Consider the following 8003-nt stretch of genomic DNA (forward strand, 5'->3'; position numbering starts at 1 on the left):
TGGAAGGACAGGAGGGAGAGAGGCATCTATCACTGGAGTGGTGGAGGGCCGGAATATTCCGGTCTTGCTGGGGAGAGGTAGATATGGTGGGAGTCAGGGGCTAGCCATTCTGGAGGAAGAAGGGATCGCTGCTTAAAAGCGATCCCCTGTTCTGGTCCCGTGAGCTCATCCCGGGGTACTGGTGACGAGTATAATCCAGGCCCTGGGCTCAAGCTGCTGCTGCTCAATGCCAGATCGGTAGTAAACAAAGCTCTCCTCATCCAGGATTTAATCCTGGATGAGGAGGCCAATCTGGCATGTGTGACTGAAACCTGGCTGGGCCCTGAGGGAGGAGTTCCTCGCTCGGAATTATGCCCAGCCAGGTTTCAGATATGGCATCAGCCTCGACCCCAGGGAAGGGGGGGAGTGGCTATTATAGCCAGGGAGAACCTTCGCCTGCGTAGACTCGTTGCCCCTGAGATTGCGGGTTCTCAGTCACTCCTTGTGAAGTTGGATTCAGGGGTTCAGGTGGGCTTGTTACTCATGTACCTGCCTCCCAGCTGCGTGTCAATAATCCTGCCTGTGCTGCTCGAAGGAGGTGGCCAGGTTGGCGGTGGAGTTCCCTGGACTTATTGTCCTGGGGGACTTCAATCTGCCATCACTCGGTGGTTCCTCTAGATTGGCACAGGAATTGATGGCCACCATGACAGCCATGGACCTGACCAAAGTAGTTCAGGGTCCGACTCATGAGGGTGGACACCCCCCCGATATGATATTCCTCTCAGAGCAATTGAATAATGGTCTGAGACTAAGGTGCTTAGAAGCATTGCCTTTGTCATGGTCAGACCATTTTCTACTGCAGCTCGATTTCCTGGCTCCAATCCTCCCTGCACCCTGAGGGCTTTCAGAGGGCGCTTGGGGTTTTACCAGATTCACTCGTCCACAGCTCAGCAGAGTCTCTTGCTGAGGGCTGGAACAAGGCTGCAGCGGAGGCTCTTGACCAAATTGCGCCTTTGCGACCTCTCTGTGGCACTAGACCCCGTAGAGCTCCATGGTTCAATGAGGAGCTCCGGAAGTTGAAATGCCAGAAGAGACGTCTAGAGAAGCGATGGAGGAAGAGTAAGTCTGAATCCGACCGAACACTTGTAAGAGCTTTTATTAAGACCTACAAAGTGGCGCTCAAGGCAGCAAGATGCGTATACCATGCCGCCTTGATTGCATCAGCGGAATCCCGCCCTGCTGCTCTGTTTAGGGTGACCCGCTCCCTTCTAAATCAGGGGGGAGTGGGGGAGCCCTTACAGGGTAGTGCCGAGGAATTTAACTCGTTTTTCGCTGATAAAGTCGCTCGGATCTGGGCTGATCTGGACTCCAATTGCATAGTAGTTCCTGGATTCTGAACAAGAACTTATGACAGACCCACACATGCAGAGAGTGATGCATAGGAGAGAACAACTGAAGGATTATTACAGGAGATAAGTGAGGCCACCTGTGGTTGGGTGGGGCTGCTGTAATTAGTGCTACAGATAAAAGAGCAGCGTGCTGATTTAACCTTGTGGAAATTTATCTGATTCATAATTCGTCAAGATCGTGATTTTGCTGTTTCCCTGTTCAAGACTGTGTGTGGACTTTCTGGACTTTGGAATTTGGACTCAATTTCCCAGTTACTGAGTGAGAAATTGGATTGCATTTAATCTGTGCCTTGTGTGTACCAGAAAATCCCTTTGACATTTAAAAAGGGAGTTTTTTCTGCTTTTCTGTTGATAAAGATTTTTGGTTTTCCTTCTATCATGTGGTGTGTGTCTTTCTGGACTAATTACCCTGTAATTACGGGCAGTTGGGACATGCCGGCAGAACAAAATCATAAGGATACAAGCAAGTGGAGCCGATGGGTGATAGGAATGGACACATAAGTGGTGGGGAGATGAGTGATAGGAATGATGAGAAGACTAATAGTAATACCAGGGGTCTCAAACTCAATTTACCCGGGAGCCGCTGGAGGTAGAGTCTGGGGGAAGCTGGGCCAATGTTATCAAATATCTTTATTTTTTCATCCTATTTTGTATTAAAAAATGAAAATAAATTAACAAATCAGTAAATAAATAAATAAAATGAAAATGATAACAATTATAACAATAACAACAACAACAACAACAATAATAATAATAATTCATCGCTAAAATCCCGCTTTCACTCATCCTACAGAAATCAAACTGCTAGGAATCTACCAAAAATTTCACACCTGCTGTATATGGATGACCTGAAGCTGTATGGAAAATCAGAAACTGACATACAGTCACTAACCAACACTGTGTGAATCTTCAGCAATGACATCACCATGGAGTTTGGCCTGGATAAATGTGCCACAGTGGCACTGAAAAAAGGGAAAATCACTGAAAGTGAGGGCATTGAAATGCCAAATGGTCAAACCATCAAGTGCCACCAGCCAGAAGCCTACAGATACTTGCAACTGGATAATATCAAGCATGGTCATGTGAAAACTGTGATCAGCAAAGAGTACATCCAGAGGACCAGAAAAATTTTGAAGAGCAAACTGAATGGTGGCAACACTATCAAGGCTATAAATACTTGGGCCATACCTGTCATTAGATACACAGCTGGCATAGTGAACAGGACTCAAGCAGAGCTGGACAACTTGGACAGGAAAATCAGAAAATTAATGATGATCCATCATGCACTACACCCTCACAGTGACATTGACAGGCTGTATTTACCAAGGGAAATAGGTGGCAGAGGACTTTTGCAAGTGAAGCAGACAGTGGAAGAAGAGAAACATGCATTAGCTGACTATGTGAAGGAGAGCAAAGAGTCAGCATTGATGGAGGTCAACAAAAGGAAGCTTCTCAAGGTGAAGTGAACCAAGGACCAGTATAGAAAAACTGTAACTCAATGTCATATGGACAGTTGGTGGAACAAAGCATTGCATGGCCAGTTCTTGGAGAGGATTGAAGGCAAAGTGGATAAAGAAAAGACCTGGTCATGGCTTACAAGCGGAACACTCAAAAAGGAGACAGAAGGACTAATACTGGTGGCACAAGAACAGGCCATTAGAACAAATGCTGTCAAAGCCAGAATTGAAATATCAACAGACGATCCAAAGTGCAGACTCTGTAAAGAAACAGATGAAACAATCAATCACATACTCAGCTGCTGCAAAAAGAACGCACAGACAAGACTACAAGCATAGACATGATGCTGTGGCACAGATGATCCACTGGAATTTGTGCTGTAACTACCATTTACTAGTGGCAAAGAACTGGTGGGATCATAAGCCCGAAAAAGTGGTTGAAAATGAGCAAGCAAAACTACTGTGGGACTTCCGAATTCAGACTGACCAAATTCTGAAGCATAACACACCAGACATCCTGATTGTGGAGAAAAAGATAGTATGGATCATCAACATTGCAATCCCAGGGGACAGCAGAATTGAGGAGAAGCAGCTAGAGAAATTAGTGAAATACGAAGATCTAAAAATCGAGCTGCAACAACTCTGGCATAAGCCAGTGAAAGTGGTCCCAGTGGTACTTGGCACGCTGGGTTCAGTGCCAAAGGATCTCAGCGGACATTTGAAAACCATCAGAATTAACAAAATCTCCATCTGTCAATTGCAAAAGGCCACTTTACTGGGATCGGCAAACATAATTCGCCGCCCCATCACGGAGTCCTAGGTGCTTGGGAAGCGCCCGACTGGTGATGAAATATGAAATCCAGCATAGTGATCTCATTTGCTGTGTTGTATTGACATAATAATAATAATAATAATAATAATAATAATAATAATAATAATAATACAGCAGATATAGAAGACTGAACAAACCACATATAGTTACTGACTAGAGAAATGTAATTATTATTCAGATTCAAATGTCTGTATTAACAGTTCTTTAACATCTAACTTTCTGAACATGAATGGAACATTGAACATAAACTGTATGGAACATGGCTTCTTCTGCCTACTTCTTGCTGCTAGAGATCTGGCAGTGCTTACTGTCGCATAGCCGAGCCACATTTGGCTTAAGGGAGGAAGCTGTTGAAACCCTCAGTAGGGCTTGGAGATGCTCATCAGTGTTCTGTCTGGGTGCCCCCAGACTTCAACACCAACTGGAAAAAGCAACCAGACACGCTGGTAAAAGCAAAAGCACTTTATAGTTTGAAAAATAAACACAGAGAAAAATCTGTTCTTCCCAACAGGCAGGCTATGAGACTTCACAGCAGAGTCCTGATGGCCAGACAATACAGCAGACTTCTTGCTGGCACACCCACCACTGTAGAGAATAAGACCCACACCTTTTCCCCCCAAGGTTTCAGTATTCAAAGTCACAAACCAGAATTCCAAGACGCCAAAAATCACAGCCAGGTCCCAGGACTCCCAAAGATAATACTCCACAAGCCAGGAAGGGTGGGTCTGCCTTTTCAGCCTTTCCAGAGAGCACCACACACAAACCCAGCTGTTGCCTCTTTAGTGCTGAAAGTAACTGGCTAATTGTCCCCTTCGTTGTGTTGCTCTTCTCTGCCGGAGATCGATTATTGCTTGTGCATTTTCATCTAAGGAATCCGGGCTGCTTGCTGGGGAGAGCTCCCTCTCGGGGGACTCTGGCTGTCCTCCCTCTCCCTCAGCCTGAGATTCCTCCTCCCTGTCTGCCTGAACCTCCTGTTCCTCATCCTCCCCCTCTGAGCAGGAAGCCAGCAGAGGATCAGCCGTTCCCTGAGGGGCCTCAGACGGAATCACAACAATCAGTAAGTCTGGACCTGGACTTATTGAAGTTCAAGGTAGAAAAGAGCTTTTAGCACAAGTATGTGCTCCCAAAAAGACACATGGTCTGCTTGAACATTCGGTAAAGCTCAGGGAAGCTGGGGGGCTCTCAAAAATTGCCTGAGCTTGTCTGCTTTTCCACTCACCTCCCTGAACTTGGCTTTGAGTTCAGAGTTGCACTGCAGGTCAATGAGCTCCATTTGAAGCACAAGAGGGGCATCTTGCACATCAAAGGAGAAGGGGTCCGCAAAAATTTGAACTGTGGCTCTGTGAGTCTTGAAGTCTGCAAATCTGTGATCAAATCCCTCCTGTAGTTTCAAAATGACATCCACATACTCCTTGCCACTGAATGGTGTGCCTGCATCCATGAGTGCCTTGCATACTGGGAAAAGGCAAAGGTTTGTCTGAGAAAGCTGGGCTTTCCATAACATACATTTTATAGAGAATGCTCTCACATTGTCAAAGGCAGCACTGACAAGTTGCCCCTGGCCTTGTAACTTCTTGTTCAGTACATTAAGCTCATGTGTGATATAAACAAAAAAAGCTAAGTCCATAAGCCATTTTGGATCACTTAGCACAAGGACAGCAACCACATCTTTCTCCATGATGGTTTTCACTTCTGCTCTCAACTCAAAAAATCTCTTCAATATGTTTCCCCTGCTGAGTCAATGTACTTCGGTGAAGTAGAGCATATCCCCATATTCTGACTCCATTTCCTCTACACAAGCACAAAACCTTTTGTGCTTTAAGCCCTTGGATCTGATACTCATCAGCATGTCTAGTTGTGTAATGATGTTTCAAATTGTATTCTTTGCGCACCGCAACTTTCTCTGTGCAAATAAGACACGTCGGGATGTCCCTGTGCTCAACAAAGAAATATTGCACTTCCCCCTTTTCCTGAAATTGTCTGTGCTCATCACCAACCTTTCTCTTCACTGCAGGCTTTGAAAAAGACATGTTTGGGGCTGTGTAATATATAATTCCACTTGGTGTCACTGTTTCAGTGTTTAGCGGCTAAACTTTAGCCGATGCATCTTTTCTGCTTTTTTTTCTGTCTCACTGAGTAGCAATTTCCGGGGCCACCTCCGCTTCTGAGCCCAGGGTAATGGTGCAAGTTCGCAATTAGCCCAGCCAATGTCCTGCCTCCAAGAGCAATATACCCCATCGTGATTGGTAGGTTCATTCAGCTCTACACACAACACTGAAAAGTGCCATTTGTATCAAACTCGGGCCACACTAACATTAATTTTTGATATTGAGGTGGGGGCCACAAACTATTGTCCCGAGGGCCATGAGTTTGAGACCCCTGGTAATACTAATTCAACCTTAGTTAATAGTTTGACAATGTTGAGGGAATTATTTGTTTAGCAGAGTGAAGGCATTTGGGAAAAAACTGTTCTTGTGTCTAGTTGTCTTGGTGTGTTGTGCTCTATAGCATCATTTAGCATATAGGAGTTGAAACAATTCATATCCAGTTCTTAAGTAGAAAAGTTCATAAGAAGAAGCCATTTTTTCCATAGTAATCAATGTAAAAGCAAATAATGCGTGCAAGCCCATCACAAAACTCACCCCTTTTGCCTTATTACTGCAGGCATTCTGACCCTTGTTTGGGGGTGGGTGGAGGAGGAGGGTGGGGGGGAAAGATAGTGGAGGGTGTCCGGAGGGAGCCTTGCGGGTGGATTGACTCATGTGGGGAGTTGCCTGCCAGCGTGTCAGTCGGTGGGGCTTCCGCCATCCTTGACAGCCCCACTGGGGCGTTTGCCCTCCTTGATAGCCCTGCTGTCTCCTTCTCCTTTTCCTCTTTCTCATTTTCTCCTCCTCCTTGTCCCCCTTTCTTCCTCTTCCTCCTCCTCCCCCTTCCTCCTCTTTTCTTTCTCTTCCTCCACCACAGGCATCCAAATGACGCCTCCCCTGCTCGCCTCTCCCTCCGCTGTTTTCCCCCCTCCACAAGATTGCTCACTCACCTTTGCTGGTATGCACAGCTGGGAAGAAAGTGAGCGCTCTTCCCTGGCTGTGTCTTCTGGAGAGCTGCAGGGCAGAGGTGCTGGCACAGCTTGGGGAAGGAAGGAAGGGGGTTTAGGAAGGGGGAGGAGGGGTCGATTGTGAGATTCCTTTCCTCCTTTTCCTTCTCCTCTTCCTCCTTTCATTCTCTTCCTCCTCCATCGGCATTCAAACGACAGCCCCCCTCTCTCCCTCCACTGTTTCCCCTTGCAGGGTCTATCACTTGCCTTCGCTAGTGTGCACGTCTGGGAAGAAGGTGAGTGCTATTACCCAGTTGTGTCTTCCAGAGGGCTGCAGGGCAGTGGCACTGGCACAGCTTGGGGAAGCAAGGAAGGGGCTTCCTTTCCCCTCCTCCTCCTTTCTTTTTCTTCCTCCTCCACTGGCATCCAAATGACAGCCGCCCCACCCTCCTCTCCCTCTGCTGTTTCCCTCCACAAGGTCACTCACTCTCTCACTTTCACTGTCATGCACGGCTGGGAAGAATGTGAGAGCTCTTCCCCGACTGTGTCTTCTGGAGGGCTGCAGAGCAGCGGCGCTGGCACAGTTTGAAGAAGGAAGGGACGGGCTTTGGGAAGGGGAGGAGGGGTCAATTATGAGATTCCTTTTGTCCTCTTCCTTCTCCTCTTCCTCCCCCTCCTCCTTCTCTTCCTCCTCCCTTTCTCCTCCTCCTCCTTCTCCTCTTCCTTTCCTCTTCTTCCTTCTCCTCTTCCTCCCCCTCCTCCTTTCTTTTTCTTCCACCTCCACCAGCATCCAAACGACCACTCCCGCCCGCCTCTCCCTCTGCTGTTTCCCCCCACAAGGTTGCTTGCTTGCTCGCCACCTGACTGCCTGGTGCTCGGGATGAGTTGTCCCTGTCCCCTGCATAGAGATCCAAGAGGGGGAGTCTTCAGCTGTCTGCCTTCCTCCTCACCCTCCTTTCTTCCTTCTACTTCTCCTCTTCCTCCCCTTCTCCTCTTCCTTCCCCTCTTCCTCCTCCTTTCTTTCTCTTCCTCCTCCACTGGCATCCAAATAACAGCTCCCCCTGCCCTCCCTCCCTCTGCTGTTTCCCCCCACAAGGTTGTTCGCCTGGCGCTTGGGATGAGTTGTCCCCGACTGCCCTCTGCACAGAGGATCTGAGCGCGGTAGTCCACAGCTGCCTGCCTTCCTCCTCATCCTCCTGTCTTCATTCTACTTCTCCTCTTCCCCTTTAAGCACCACCGAAAGGCTCCTCTGGCAGCCCAGAAAAGCCCAAGATGGCCGGGATTAAAGGAGG

Source organism: Erythrolamprus reginae, chromosome Z, assembly GCF_031021105.1.
Source record: "Erythrolamprus reginae isolate rEryReg1 chromosome Z, rEryReg1.hap1, whole genome shotgun sequence".
Taxonomy (NCBI): domain Eukaryota; kingdom Metazoa; phylum Chordata; class Lepidosauria; order Squamata; family Dipsadidae; genus Erythrolamprus; species Erythrolamprus reginae.